The sequence below is a fragment of the Antechinus flavipes genome, chromosome 3 (assembly GCF_016432865.1).
Source record: "Antechinus flavipes isolate AdamAnt ecotype Samford, QLD, Australia chromosome 3, AdamAnt_v2, whole genome shotgun sequence".
NCBI lineage: Eukaryota > Metazoa > Chordata > Mammalia > Dasyuromorphia > Dasyuridae > Antechinus > Antechinus flavipes.
The window spans coordinates 581,574,169-581,589,943 of NC_067400.1; the positions used below are offsets into that span (position 1 = coordinate 581,574,169).

Genomic DNA, 15,775 nt, shown 5'->3' on the forward strand with positions numbered 1-15,775 from the left:
GATTATTTCTAAAGATCCTTTCAGTTCAAATATTTGATAATTTCTGTGAAACTAAAACCCGGTGGCTTGTCTGAATAGTTTCATTTAATCATTGGACTAAAAATTAGTCCAATTTGAAGTCCCTCTGGGATCAAATTCTGACACAGACCCCAAGAATTAAGCTTGAACCCCTTCCGGCTAATAATGTTGTCTTGGAGGTGAATGATTAGGCTATTAATTTTGGTGGGGTTTTTGGGGAGAAAACCTATGGGATGTATTATTTATCATGCTTTTTAGTGAGGAAAGTGTTATTTCCCAAGATTTCCCCTTTATAAAGCATAATAAATAATACTCCCATACCTCAAAGAGTAGCCTTGGAAGGAAATGTGTGAAAAATGATTTGAAGTCTATCTCTGAAAACTGTATGAGGATTAATAGGATCGTAACTTTACAGACAAACCTTCAAAAGTGCTTACCCCTACTAGAAGCCCAGACTAGGATGAGTGACTTGCCCGAGTTCACTGAGTCAGTAAGCATTAGAGTAGGTAGGATTTGAATTCAGATCCTCTGACTTGAGAGTGCTAGGGAATGATGTTTGGGAAATGGTTACGGTGATGAGGAAATTACCAAGGACATGATCAGAAACTTCTACTGGTTAGTGCTGAGGACTGTTTGGTGCTAAGCCAACAGCTTACTGGTAGAATCTCTAAATAGTCAGTTACCTTTGCCCAGAGGAAACTTTTCTTTCTTTGGCTACAGATTCTAGTCCCAGCTTTTTGCCAGTCTTCCCACAAAATCACTTCCCCTTTTTAGGCCCCAGTTTCCTCAGTTCTGAGATGGAAGGGTTGGAATAGAGATGCCTTCCAGCTCTAAAAATTATATCCTGTGATAAAATTATATCTTGTACATATAAAAATTATTCTGTAATTCTAAGCCATCTGCAAGCGAAGATTGTAGATTGTTATTATGGCCCATCTCCACTGCTGAAGCCTGCTCTGAACTTGCCTTATTAACTGGGTGCTGAGACAAACAGAACCAGATCTCCCATCTCTGATCCAGGAGTGCTGGGAGTGAAGAGGCCAGTCCCAGGCATTCAGTGAGAAGGTAAAAGCTTCAGAGGTCATTAATTGCAGTTATCAAGGACCATAAAGAAGGGTGAGGAACAGCAGAACAAGTACAGCTTGTTATCAGATGGATAAAAAAATGAGCTTATTACGGTTACATAACCAGCTTTTCCTGAGAAAACCTAAAAACTTTCTGTATTCTACCTCATCCTATGAAAATTGTAGTTTTGATCTGAAGGAATAAATTTATTTTTATAATATGAAGATGATTTCTTTTAACTAGGAAATACAATTTGTGAGACACAAGGACCTTCAGTTAATTTTACATTTATAGTTATTTACTTTTTACAAAATGCTTTTTGGCCCTTTTGTTTTGTGTTAAGGCTACCCCTAGGTCATGAGAGAGGCAGCCTAATGAATTAGAAAGTGAAACTATGGTGATTTGAGGTCTGGTTTCCATACTTAAATTTCACACTAGCTGTGGGGTTTGGGACAAGTCATTTAACTTCTGGGCCTCAGTTTCCCTATTTATAAAATGGAAGAGTGCTCATATCATCTACCTAAGACCATTGTTATGAGACTCTTTCCTAAGACCTATAGAAACATTGGCTGTTTTTATTACATATTTCTTTCATTTCCAACCAATTATTTTGGGGAAAAATCTTAATTTCTTGATTTTTCATAAGCAAGTCATACTGAACTAAACTGATCTCCATATTTTGATGGGGTTAGTAGACTAGTGGGCTAGAAGAATGCTGGAGATATTATTTTATCTTCTTTTTAGCAAGAAATTTGATGAAGTTAATTTTGTTGTTATGGAAAAGGTTAGATGATGGTATAAATAGGTGGATTTAGAATTGATTGAATAGCTGGATTCCCAAAAATGACCCATTAATGGTTCAAAGACAATCCAGAAAGGAGGCTCTCTAGAAGAGGGTCTCAAGAATTTGGACTGTTTTAATATTTTTTATCAATTACTTAGATAATGACATAAATAGCCTGCTTAGCTGCTTATCCGATCCTGTCATTTGCTTTATTGATCTTCTGTTAATGTTCTATCTTGGAAAGCTCATCAGCTTCCATGTTTTCAACTATTTGTTCATCCAGGTCTCATTCTCCATCTCTGTCTCTGTCTCTCTTATGTCTCTCTCTTTTTCTCTCTGTGTATCTGTCCCTCTGAGTTTGTTTATTTGTCTCTATACCTCTCTGTCTCTGTCTTTCTGTCTCTCCATCTATTCACATGACCATCACCTTAGTTCAAACCTTCATCCTCTCTGACCTGGACTATTTTGCAATAGTCTCCTAATTGATTTCCCTGCCTTCAGTCTCTTCAATTCTCCAGCCAGTCCTTCACATAGCTGCTAAATTGCTATTTCTAAAGTCCAAGTTTGCCGCTCCCCTATTCAAGAAACTTCAGTGTCCCATAATGTCTTAAGGATCACATACAAATTCTTCTATTTGACAAAATCCTTCCCAGTCTATCCATGAAGATTATATATTATTTCCTGTCACACAATCCATGTTTCAACCCTTTATATCACATTCTATCTCTTTTTCTATGTCAGGGCTGTCCTTCTCACTTCTGCTTTTGGGGGCCTTTAGGTAACTTCAAAACTCATTACAAATGCCACCTGTTATATTCCTTTTCTAAATTACTTTGTACTTTCTAAATTATTTTGCTTACATCTGTGAACATATTGCATCCCTTCAGTAGAATATAAGCCCCTTGAGGGCAGGGGCTATTTGTCTTTGTATCCCCAATGCTTGGCATAGTTCTTTGCATACAGTAAGCATCTACTAAATGCTTACATACTTCATAACAGTCATGACACACACAAACGCACACAAAAGACTTTGACAGATAAAATATTGGATCTTCTCTAAAAAGATGAAAAGTTAGTAAGGATGGAATGAACTAAGGTTCAAAAATCAACTTCGCAAGTATGATATGGGGAAGGATTTTTTCCCCCTGAGGCAGTTGGGGTTAAGTGACTTGCCCAGGGTCACACAGCTAGGAAGTGTTAAGTGCCGGAGGTTAGATTTGATCTGAGGTCCTTCTGATTTCAAGGCTGGTGCTCTAACCACTACGCTAGCTGCCCCTAGGGATGATATTGTTAAGATATCAATTATCTGGATAAGATGTGGGGGTGGGGTGGGGGTGCTGAATCTTTAATGAATCAGCAGTTTCAGGTGGCAACCAAAAGATAGTCAGGACAGGCTTTAGGTAATAGGTCCATAGTCCTCTGCCCTAATGAGACCTCATATGGAGTATTGTGTTTAGTTCCGGCATCTCAGCTTAGGAAGGACCTTGACAAGCTGGAGAGCTTCCAAATCAAGATGGTGGAGAGGCTCAAGGCCATCTCCTGTGAGGACTAAAGAAAGCAAGAATCCTTATCCTAGATTAGGGAAGATTTGGAGAACATGGGAGCCATTTTCCTATATTTGAGGGCTGTCACCTGCAAGAGGGAATGACTTTTTTTTTTCTGGGTCGCAGGAGTGTTGAACAGAAGTTGTCAATACACAAAATTTAGGTTCAAAGTAAGGACAATATGCATGTCCATTAAAATGATCTGAGAGTGAAAAGATCAGCCGGGAAAGTGATGCTTTCTTCTTGGGAGGTCATTGCATGGACACAAAGGGATATCACGTTAGGGAAATGTTTTAGAGGGTTCTCCTTTTCAGATGTGCATTTGATCTTTGGCCGAAGGTCTTCCAGCTCTGACATTTTGTTATCCTGTGGACATCTCTGACAAGGAGTGCCTCCTCTTTCCTAGATTCCTCCTTATAAATGGGATTTTACCAGAATGTGCAAGTATTCCGTTAAATAAAAATGATAAAATATAAGAGTATTATTTGATATCCACCTCTTTATGATCCACCCTTTGTGACTTATTTTGTACTTAAGGGTCACATGGAATGGATCATCTCTGTTCTACTTGAATGATTTTTATATCCTGGAAGGCAACTACTAGGTCCCCTTGAAATGCTTGCTGTCTTCTCTAGATTGCACATCTCACTTTCTTTGTTCATTCATTGCATTGCATGGTTTCCATCCTCACCACAGCCTGGTAGCTCTCCTTAGGACACGATTCAACCTCCCCAAAACTGATCACTTAGAACTGAATTCAGTATTTTATATGTTGTTTGACCAGGACAGAATGAAATTGGCAAATTTCTCCTTTGTCCCTTCTCCTTCTCTTCCTCTGTTCTCCTCTTCTTTCTTCTACCTCTCTCCGTCTCTTGCTTCCTTTTCCCCCCTTCCTTCTTCCTCTCTCCCTCCCTCTCTTCTTCTTTCCCTCCTTTTCCCTGAGTTTCACACCTGTATTATCAGTTGTCTGATGGAAATTTCAAATTGGATGTCTTCGAGACATCTTTAAATCAACATTTCTAAAACTGAGCTCTTCACCTATTCCCCCCAAACCTTACCCTCTTCCAAACTCCCCTTTTTCTATTGAAGGCGCACCAATGTTTTAGGCTTATAATCTCAGCATTACTCTTAGCCCATGTATCCAGGCAGTTGCCAAATCTTGCTGTTTCTGTATTCATAACATCTCTCGTGTCCAACTCTCTCTCTCCACTCACACGGCCACCACCTTAGTTCAAGCCTTCATCACCTCTTGCCTAGATTATTGCAACAACCTCCTAATTGGATTCTCTAACTCGAGTCTCTCAACACTCCAGTCCACCCCACACATCACTGCCAAAGCAATTTTCCTTAACCACAGATCTGACCATACAACTCCTACTCAACCAAGTCCAGAGGCTTCTAGAGTGAAACACATACACTGCTGTGTTCAGCTTTTAAAACCCTACACAATCTGAGCCCAACCTATCTCCACTCTGTGATGCAACCAAAGGACCTTTGTCTCTTCTCTGCTCATGTACAATATTCCTTTCTCTTTCTTTGCTTTACTACTGGCCATCCACCAATCATGGAATCATACTCTCTTTACCTCTTCCACCTTAGTGTCTGTCTGTCTGTCTCTTTGGCTCTCTCTTTCTCTCTCATCGACTGTGACTGCCCTCCCTCCCAAATGACCTTGTTTTGAACTGTCTGGTATGTATTTGTATTCATTAACTTTATATTTATGTGATATATTTATACATGTACTTGTCTTCTCTATTATAATATAAGCCTTTTGGGAAAAGAGATCGTTTCATTCTTGATACTTGTCTTCCCAGTGCCTATATGATCTTTCCTAGATTAAAGTGGGATAGTATGGTATTAGTTACTGAAGAAGCTGCAAAAGATACTCGAGAAGAGGGTGAGATGGGGCTGTGTGAGGGTAAGACTTGGGGGGGGGGAAGGAGAAGATTTGGAGCTGAGGGTATGGAAGGAAACACCTTGTTTGGAGGGGTCAGAAGGTTCTCCCGGGAGACAAGAGGAAGGTAACATTTAACTCAAAGTTAATTCAAGCCTGTATCAAGCACCATGTTTGAACAAGATTCTGGTGGTACTGGGAGATTGGGGGATAAATAGTGGGAGCATTAAAGCCTATTAATTAATGCATCTGATGGCATGTGCTGTCTAGTTGAGGAGGAATCGCTTGCAGCTCCTACAGAGCCTGGAGGTTTTGATAGCTCTGTGGGGCTCCCTGTTACAAGTCCGGAAGGAGAGCTGAGAGCTTCAAAACAAACTGGGACTTCTGTAGTTCCTGTTTGCTTGCTTGTTGGCAGTGCATCCCTTCCTGTTTTGAAGGGAAAAGACCCCTAGGCCAGGCTTGGTCTTTGGCTGAGAAGCATGCCAGTACTCTAGGGAGATGGGATGGGGGATGGTCAGAGCCTGGGTGTACCTTTCTGGAAAACCAGATAAAGACCCTAGCCCATGGGAGCCATGGGAGGTCACAGGGACAGATAACACTCCTGCAGTTGAACTGTTCTGTGCACATGAATTGGCTTCTCCTGGTATCCCAGTGAATTGGGGTCTTATCATAGGATTTAGAATTTCAAGACATCTTTAGGGGAGGGAGGGTTGTCCATCTAGTTCAGCCCCATCATTTTAAATTTGAGAAAACCAGTTCCAAGAGAATAGAAACTTGCCCCCAAGACCACACAGATTATAAATAATTGAGCTGGGATTCATTCTTAGATTTTCTGAATCCTAGTAGGTTGGATAATATCACAACTTTCACAATGCTGGAATTGGAAGGTACATCGGGAACCATGAACCCAGTGCCTGAAGAAGAGAATTTCTACCAGCATCCTCAGCAAGGCTCATCCTTTCTTTGCCTGATGACCTTCAGTAAGAAGGAACTCACTACCTCACGAGTCAGACAATTTAATTTTAGAATGCTCCATTTCTTAGGATGTTTTTCCTTATATTAAAACATAAATCTGTGTCCTTAGCTATAGCCATCCCAATCGCTTCTCATTTTGCTCATCAATTAATTCAAAAGTATTTAATTTCTTATTAGGAACCAGATACTGGAGTACAAGTAGAAAGAATGAAATCATCCCTGTTCAAAGAGAGCTAATTCAGTTTCAATTGATCAAGGATGGACAGAAGCAGCTATACCCAAAGAAAGAACACTGAGAAATGAATACAAACTGCTTGCATTTTTGTTTTTCTTCCCTGGTTATTTTTGCCTTCTGAATCCAATTCTCCCTGTGCAACAAGAAAACTGTTCGGTTCTGCACACATATATTGTATCTAGAATATACTATAACCTATTCAACATGTAAAGGACTGCTTGCCATCTGAGGGAGGGGGTGGAGGGAGGGAGAGGAAAAATCGGAACAGAAGTGAATGCAAGGAATAATGCTGTAAAAAATTACCCTGGCATGGGTTCTGTCAATAAAAAGTTATTAAAAAAAAAAAAAAAAGAAATCATCCTTGTTCACAAGAATCTTATATTCCAATAGGGGAGACAAGTATAAATATGTAGCATAAATAAATACAAATTATATATATGTGTGTGTGTGTGTGTGTGTGTGTGTGTGTGTATGTATATATGTATATAGCAGTTAAAAAATAAGAAAAAAAATAGTAGCAGTTGGAATTAGGAAAGGATTCATGTAGGGAGGTTGTTGTACAGGATTCATCTAGGAGGAAGAGAGATTCTCTTGTAAGGAGGGCACACATTCTATGGTGAGGGAGAATTGTATATGAGGAGCAGAGAGAATGAGGGGGTCACAGATTACAGGAGGAGGAGTAATATTCAATGAGGCTGGAAAGATATTTGAGGGCAGGCTGTGTAGGGCTTTCAAAGCTGAACACAGAAGTGACTGTTTTATTCTAGAAGCAACAGGAGGCCCCTGCACTTGGTTGAGTAGAGGAGTGATATGGTTGGATCTCTGGGTAAGGAAAATTACTTTGGCAGTAGTGTGTGCGACTGGAGTGTTGAGAAGCTTGACTTGGAGAATCCAATTAGGAGGTTGTTGCAATAATCTAGGCAAGAGGTGAGCTGAACCAAGGTGGTAGTCGTGTGAATGGGGAGTTGGACATGAGGGATGTTGTGAATAAAGAAACAGCAAGATGTGGCAACTGACTGGGTTTGGGGGGGTAAGAGAGCAGAGTCAAAAATAATGCTGAGATTAGGAGCTTGAGACACTTTGAAGGAAGTCTGGAAGAGGGCAGCTAGGGGAGCCATAGTGTATAAAGAACTCTGGGCCTGGATTCAGGAAGACTCTCAATCTTCATGAACTCGGATATGATCTCCAACATTTACTAAACGTGTCCCTTACCTTGTGTCCCTATTTGCATCACTTTCCTTATCGGTCAAACTGGAGAAGGAAATGGCAAACTATTCTTGTGTCTCTGCCAAGAAAACCCCAAAAGGGGTCACAGAGAGTCAGTTACAACTCAAAATGATTAAAATGGAAGAGGGTAGGATTTGGGGGTGAAGGGTGGGGAAGATGAACAATTTAGTTTTAAATATGTTGAATTTAAGACAGGGCTTCTTTTGTGTGTGGATAGGAGCAGAAGGGAGACTAAGATAGACAATTAGGGAACACCTACAGTTATGGGATGTGAGAGATAATGAACCAGCAAAGTAGACTCTAAGCAGAACACTTCTATTCCTTTTTCCACATGATAGTCCTTTAAATTACTGATGACCAATAAGTTCACTTAAATCTTTTCTTCTTCAGGCTAAATGTCCTCAATTCCTTTAGCCAATCCTTAGTGATCTCCAGTCCCTTCCATAGTTGTTCTCCCCCCCCCCCCCCCCCCCCTCTCCCGTTTCCTTTGAACCCATCTTCTACTTATCAGTTTTAGGTGAGACCCAGAGATAAACCAAGTATTTCACCTGTTGAGGTCTCAGTTTCCTTTATCTATAAAGTTGGGATGATAATAATCAGTCTACTCACCTCAGTGATCATTATGAGTAGCAAATTTAATAACATGTGAAGCACTTTGTGGACCATAAAAATGCTATATAAATGTCAGCTATTATTATTGGTTTTGGCTCCGGGCCTAAGGCCTTTGCTTCACCATTTGTCAATTTTTATTTATTTTTTTAAAATCCTGTCCCTTTATCTTACATTATAAGGCAATCTTCAGAGCCAGCCCTAGAGGTGCTGGTTGAGTGACTCCCCTTCATTCCAGACATTTGTAAACAGCTGAAACCAGGTTAAAGTTTCTTCATGGCAACCTTAAAGGAATAAAGTCTCAGAAGGGTAGCCTAAGGGGCTTGCAGAGTGTGAAAGACTGGGCGCTGCTTCCTTAATTGCCGAGGAGTCCCTTGTGGGTTTGGAAGCTGGTTATCAATGTGAATCTGTAAGCTTTCAGCACCATCTCCTATACAGTGGTGCCATAAATTCACTTAAGCCCAGGCCTCCTGGTCCCTACTCCCAAGTGTGATCTGTGGATATTTCTCCGTAGTACATCCCTAGCTTTAGCTACCCCTCTATAGGACTTGCCTTTCTGCCTGATCCATTGAGTTTCACTTACAACCTAGGGAGTCTTTTCTGGCAATAGCAGGAACTCCTCTGGGTCATAGTGAAGGGCTTTTCTGAGCCAGTTCCTGACATTGCGTGACCTTGGCCCTCTTCTTGCCAAGACCAGAGGCCAGACTTGCAGACAAGAAAAGACTTGTTCCTCACCTTGATTGTTCTGAGCAAGGGGATCTCTCCAAGGCCACAGGCATTTAACTCATAGCTATAATCCACATTTTTAAAATGCTTCAAATTTAAAAAGCACTATCGCCCCAATGCCTCTGCAGGGATGAAAATGTCTCTTTTATGAGTGAGAAAACAGGGACTTGGAATGAGTTGCACCTGGTTCCATAGCTGGTTAAGTGTCTGAATGGGGGATTTAAATTTAAGCCTCCAGTGTCCTTTCCTGTAGAATGTGTAACTTCTTCCTCTGGGTCAGGAGCAAAATTACTGGAGTCCTTCCATCTCGGTCACCAGATAATTATATGACTTCTCTCTGGATCTCAGTGTCCCATCTGTAAAATGTGGGGAATGGACTAGAAAGTTCATAATCTCCCTTCCAGTTCTGGTATAATAATGATGTGGATAGACGAAGCCTTATATTTGAAGAATACTCTGTACTTTATAGAATATTTAACATACATCATCCCATTTGGTCTTCACCACAACTTTATGAGTCCAGGGTGAGGGGAAATATTAGCCTCATTTTCCACATATGGAAATTTGGGATACTTATTTTAAAAATTCATTTATTTTTTAATACACATTGCTTTATGAATCATGTTGGGAGAGAAAAATTACAGCAAAAGGGAAAAACCATAGGGGAAGAGTGGGGGGGGGAACAGAAACAAGAAGGGAGCATAGCATGTGTTGATTTACATTCAGTCTCATAGTTCTTTTTCTGGAGGCAGACGGCATTTTCTGTTCAAAGTCTAATTGGGATACTTTTGAATCTTGCTTAGGGTATTAAATGTGTGTGTGTGTATATATATATATATATATATCTTCAGTATATTTTTAATTATTTTGTTAAATATTTCTCAATTACACATAAAACAATTTAACATCATTTAAAAAACTAATAGAGTTCCAAATTCTTTTTTCCCCTCCTCCCCTCTCCTTGAAAAGGCAAGCAATTTGATATAGATTATACGTGTATGATCATTTCTCAATTAGTCATGTTGTAAAAGAAGACAGACCAAAAAGAAAAGAAAAATAAAGAAAGTTAAAAGAAAAAAAGCATGCTTCCATTTGCATTATGTATCAGTTTTTCTCTGGAGGTGGCTAGCATTTTTCAGCATAAGTTCTTCCAAATTGTCTTGGATCAAAATAGCTAAGTTATTCACAGTTGGTTATTGCATGATATTGTTCCTGTGTACAGTATTCTCCTGGTTCTGCTGAATTCACTTTGTATCAGTTTATATGTCTTCCCAGGTTTTTTAGAAATCATCTTGCTCATCATTTCCTATAACACAATAATATTCCATCATAATAATATACAACACTTGTTTAGCCCCTCCCCAATGGAAATCCCTTCAATTTCCACTTCTTTGCCATTACAAAACAAACTGCTTTAAATATTTTTGTATGTATACATACACACATACACACACACACACACAATATATATGTCCTTTTCCTTTGTTTTTGTTCTGGTTGATATGGACTTAGTAATAATGATATTGTGGGGACAGCTAGATAGTGCAGTGGATAAAGCACCAGACCTAGAGTTAGAAAGACCTGAATTCAGAACTAGCCCTGGACACAGTCTTCTCATCTATAAAATGAACTAGAGAAGGAAATGGCAAACTACTCCAGTATCTTTGTCAAGAAAATTCCAAATGGGGCCATACAGAGTTGTATGTGACTGAGCAATATCAACAGTGGTGGATTGAAGGGTGTGCATACCTTTATAGCCTTTTGGACATAATTCCACATTATTCTCCAGAATGGTTAGATCAGTTTATGAGTCCACCAACAGTATCTTAGTGTCCCAGATTTTCCACATCTCCACATTTGTCATTTTCCTTTTGTTATATTAGCCAGTCTGATAGGTGTGAGGTGGCACAGAATTGTTTTAATATGTATTTCTTTAATTAATAGTGATTTAGAGCATTTTTTCCCATGACTGTAAAAAACTTTGATTTCTTCTGAAAACTTCAAATCTTTTGACTATTTATCAATTGTGGAATGATTTGTATTTTTATAAATTTGACTCAGTTCTTTACATATTTAAGAAGTGAAGCCTTTATTAGAGAAATTTGCTGTAAAATATTCCCTCTTCCCCCTTTTCTACTTTCCTTTTTAATCTTGCTTCATTAGTTTTGCTGTGAAAGAATTTTTAAATTTAATGTAATCAAAATTATCCATCTTACATTCCATAATGATCTCTATCTCTTGTTTGGTCATAAATTCTTCCCTTATCTATAGATCTGACATGTAATTTTTCCTCATGCTTCCCTAATTTGCTTATGGTGTCACCCTTTATGTCCCAATTATGTACCTTTTGACCTTATCTGGGCGTATGGTGGAAGATAATTTCTATACCTAGATTCTGCCAAATTGCTTTCCATATTTCTCAGCAGTTTTTCCTCAAATAGTGAGTTCTGAACTAGGGGGATTTTGACGAACGAGCATGGGAGTATCCATCTGTAATCCCAGGATCTGATTCTGGGACAACCAGGTAACACAGTGGGTAGAGTGTCTGGAGTCAGAAAAATTGCATCCAAATCTGGTCCAGACGCTTACTCGCTGTGTGATCTTGCACAAGTCACTTCTGTTTCCCTCAGTTTTTCTCAGTCATAAAATAAAGCTAATAACAACACTTATTTTGCAGGGTTTTTGTGAGACTCAAATGAAATGTAAAGTACTTAGCACAGTGCCTGTCACACAGTAGGTGCTATATAATGTGAGCTGTGATGATGTTAGGTAAATCATTTAACCCAGGTTTCCTCTTTGTAAAGTGAAGGAGTTGAAGTGGATGGTCCATAATGTGACTCTAGAAAGGTTTCTTCTAGCTTGCAATCCTATGATCACTGGAAAAGCGCCAGGCTTTGGAGCCCAAGGAGCTAGGTTCAAATTAAAAATAATGCTTCTCATACTTCTTTTTATTACTTGAGTCACTTGATGGTATCATAGTATTGTAGGTTCAGAGCTGGAAGAGAGCTTAGAGGTCAGCCCATCCTTTCCTTTCATTTTATAGGTAAAGAACTTCAGGAGCCGAGTGGTGAGCTTGCCCGAGTTTCACAGGGTGTCGGTAGCAGAATCAGAATTGAAATTCGGGTCCTCTTGACTCCAAACCTATTGCTTTTTTCACTGGGTCACGATGTCTCTCTGGTTTCTTCATCCATCAAATGAGGGTATTAAATTAGATTATTTCCAAGATAGATTCCCTTCCAAGTCACATGATCTTATTGCTCACTAATGCCATATCCCCTTCTAGGGAGATCAGGAAAATTTGGGTTCAAATCTCACTTCTTTTAGATATTAAATATGTAATCCTGATTAAATGTAAAAACTGAGGGGCTTAGAACCCAGTGGCTTCTAATGGCTTTTCCACTTTGAAATCTATGGAACTTTGACTGCTGTTTTCCCTAAAGTCTTCTTGGAACTTAGCTAAGTTCTTCCAGTGTCAGGATGGTTATAACTTGGTCTTTTCACTCTTTGGGGATTATTCCCTTGGGTCCCTGGAGGACTTTCTCTGTCATGTTGCCATTTGGAGCAGTCCACACGAGTCCGATGCCTTCTGCTCACTGTGGCTCTCCCCTCTCTTTCCCACCCTCCCCTCTCCCCCATTTTTTGTGGCTCTTTTTAGGTCAATTCAGTCATCCTTGGAAGTAAGGATTAAGCTTGCCCAAAGTAGCTGCCAGGAGCAGGCAGAGGAACCTTCTGCGTCTGCAGAGCTCCAGGGAAATTAGATGACCTAGATGGTAAGTGTGCACAGCATGATGAGACCTGGACAAACCGGTAGAATGAAGGTGGCTTCTCATAGTGCTCCTTTTCTCCGGCTGCTGAGTGCCTTTCTGTTGAGCCAGCCCTGAGCACATTAGTTTGTGGAGGTTTTGTTTTGTTTTTTAAGTACATTTGACAAGTCATAACTAGTCCTTCTGACCAGCCTCCTGTGGGAGAACAGCGTTACATAGCAGAGTCCCGCTGAGTAATGGTTGGGTACGGCCAAGGAAACAGGAGAGAGAGAGGATTTGGGACCGCCATTGTTCCTTTTGCCTTTTGCCCTTGTCAGTGGCTGGCACGCTGGGAGGCATCAGTATGCAGCAGAGGGATCGCTTGCACCTGTGTTTGAGGGCTGACTCTGCCACTTGTGATTTGTGTCTAACCTGTGGGAGAGCCTTCCGGGCTCAGACACACTGTAAGCCTGTATTTGGACCCCAGCATCATCATGTCATTGGTCCTCTTGGAGAACAAAGGACAACCACCAAACGACTCATGTCCCTCTCTCTTGGGAGAAGGTTGGACTAGATGTCCTCTCTGGCTGTGTATCTGATGGGGATCAGTTATAATCCCACCTCTGTGGAGATCGTGGGTAGCCCCACCTTGCTGTGTCCAGCCAGAAATCCTAGTTATGTCAGACCCTTGAGACTCCCACCTCACGTCATATTCCTTTAAAGGATTCTTCCAAACTCCTTAGTAACCCTAATACTCTCCCAAATCTGTCATAGTCACCGTTCCTAAACAAACCTGCCTTTTACCAAAGAGAATGACCGTTGGGAATTCTTCACATGACTGAATCCTAATATCTACCTGAACAGCAACCTCAGTAATTGGCGCTGAACCCCAAACACATTATTTGGTGCTTGAAACCCTCTGGCCTTTTTCTTGACAAAAGCTAAGAAATGTGCATCCCGATATTTTTTTCCTACTCAGTAAGGCTTGTTGACTGACTGCTTGAAATAGAACCTTTCAAAACAGGTTTGGTAGTAACTGCTCTATTCTTTACCTGTCCCTGGAGTCCATCTCCTCCAGAGATGGAGGAAGTGATGGAGGAAGCATATTCAGCCTGGGTCTGTTATTGATCTTTGTGTGTGAGATCTGGCTCTTGTTCTCAACCTCTGCCATTATGTGTATTGCTCTCCTGCTTCTGATTTCCTCACTCTGCCTTAGTCCATTCAGATCTTCCTGTATTTTTCAGTTCAATCCTCGTTCATGATAGCACAGCAATATTCCACTCTCTTCATAGGCCCCGATGAGCTCAGTGTCTCTCCAACTGACGGATACTTAATTTGTTTGCAGTTTTCAGCTGCTACAAAAAATGCTGCAATAACCCTTTTGGTATCTGAGAGACCCAGGTTTTGGCTGACTAGAAGGCGGTTTAAATTGGGATGTGCGAGCCAAAAAATGATGCAATGTGAATCTTCGTTATTATAAAGGTAGCATGATTGCCTAATTGCACTTAATCCTGGCCAGACCCCACCTGGACTTCTGTGCTCAGTTCTGGGGCTGCAGTTTTGGGGTGACGTTGGCAAGTGTGTGCAGAGGAGGCCAGCCAGGATTTGCAGATGTTTTAGAATAATGGCTAGCATTTATATAGCATTTATTCTGTGCCAGCCACTGTGCTAAGCACTTTATGATGATTATCTCATTTGCTCTTCACAGTAGCCCTGGGAGGCTGTTATTAGCCCCATTTTATAGATGAGGAAACTAAGGCAAACAAGCTAATTGACTTGTCCAGAATCGCACAATAGGTATCTGAGGCTGGATTTGAACTCTGGGATTTTGATCAAACTAGGAATGTTTAGCCTAGAAAAGGTTTGCTGCAGATAAGAAAGGATATCTTCCAACATTTCAAGGATGGTTATTAGACCTATTCTTTATAGTTATAGATAATAGGCTAGTTCATGTGGTTGGAAACTAGGGAATAGGATTTCGGTTCATTGGCTGAAAAAACTTGCTAACAGAGCTGTCCAGTGGTGAAAAGGTAGGTGCTAATTCTGAGACTCTTATGTCCTAGATTTCCTGGGATGACCCAGATTTCAAGGAAAATAAGTTTTATTTTCAATGAGAGTTCGTAAAAGGAAATCCTTTGTTAGATGATGTGTCCCAATTTTTATCTTGAATAATATGGTCCCCGTTGATAGTGAGTGACCTTCACCAAAGATAGGGGCAAAGATGGGCTCTGAGCAGGAGGGTTATATTAGAGACTGCTCAAGCCCCATTCCAGCTCCGTGATGCTTTCCAAATCAAATACCAATTGCCATGGGAGGTCATAGAAATAGAGGCTCACAGGTTCTCCTTTGGAAAGGAAGGACTTTGGAGGTAATTTCTGCGACAGCTTTCTTCAGTAAATGGCTGTTGTTTGTCCTTTGTTCTCTCAGAGAATCATATCAGAAAGGTGATATCTTTACTTGCAAGTGAATTGGATTTAAGGGAGGGAGGGCTCCAGCCTCGCTGTCCCCTCCAGAGCTCTCCAGCTCTGTGGCCCAACATGGATCAGGATGGCTGGAGATGGTTCTGGATACAATGGGAGGCCCTGACCTTTTTAAGCTTATGGCCTCTTACCTACTAAAAAAAAACCCATATCTGTGAAGACAAGAACCTTTAGGGTTTAGGACCTAACAGAATCAATTGCTATTTTTGTTCTGAGCCATCTAACCCTAAAGGGTGACCCAGTGGGACTTGGGCTGGGATCTGTTGTTAGCCAATCAGTGACAGGCAGGTGATCTGGTTTAAGGCCTGGTCAGGTAGCTCTCTTTGAATCCTGATGGTCTTTATCAAAGCCTATTTTTTAAATGCTGTATTTTATGCATATATTGAAGCCGTCCCTCCCAGGACAGCCCATTGCACTTCTGGACATGGCTTAGGAAGGCTTTTCCTTATATGGAGCTGAAATCTGCCTCTCCGTA

General features: G+C 40.6%; 1 protein-coding gene across 4 annotated transcripts in view; it reads left to right on the forward strand.

The window, feature by feature from the left end:
• The window catches only part of LUZP1 (leucine zipper protein 1), a 99,582-nt gene that overhangs the window by 61,505 nt on the left and 22,302 nt on the right, over window positions 1–15,775 (forward strand). The window contains exon 3 of one of the 4 annotated variants that reach the window (XM_051988284.1): window positions 12,733–12,847. The exons of the other annotated variants lie outside the window; for them this stretch is intronic. The gene's annotated coding sequence lies outside the window, so the exon portion shown is untranslated. The remainder of the gene's footprint in view (window positions 1–12,732; window positions 12,848–15,775) is intronic. 4 annotated transcript variants of the gene reach the window in all.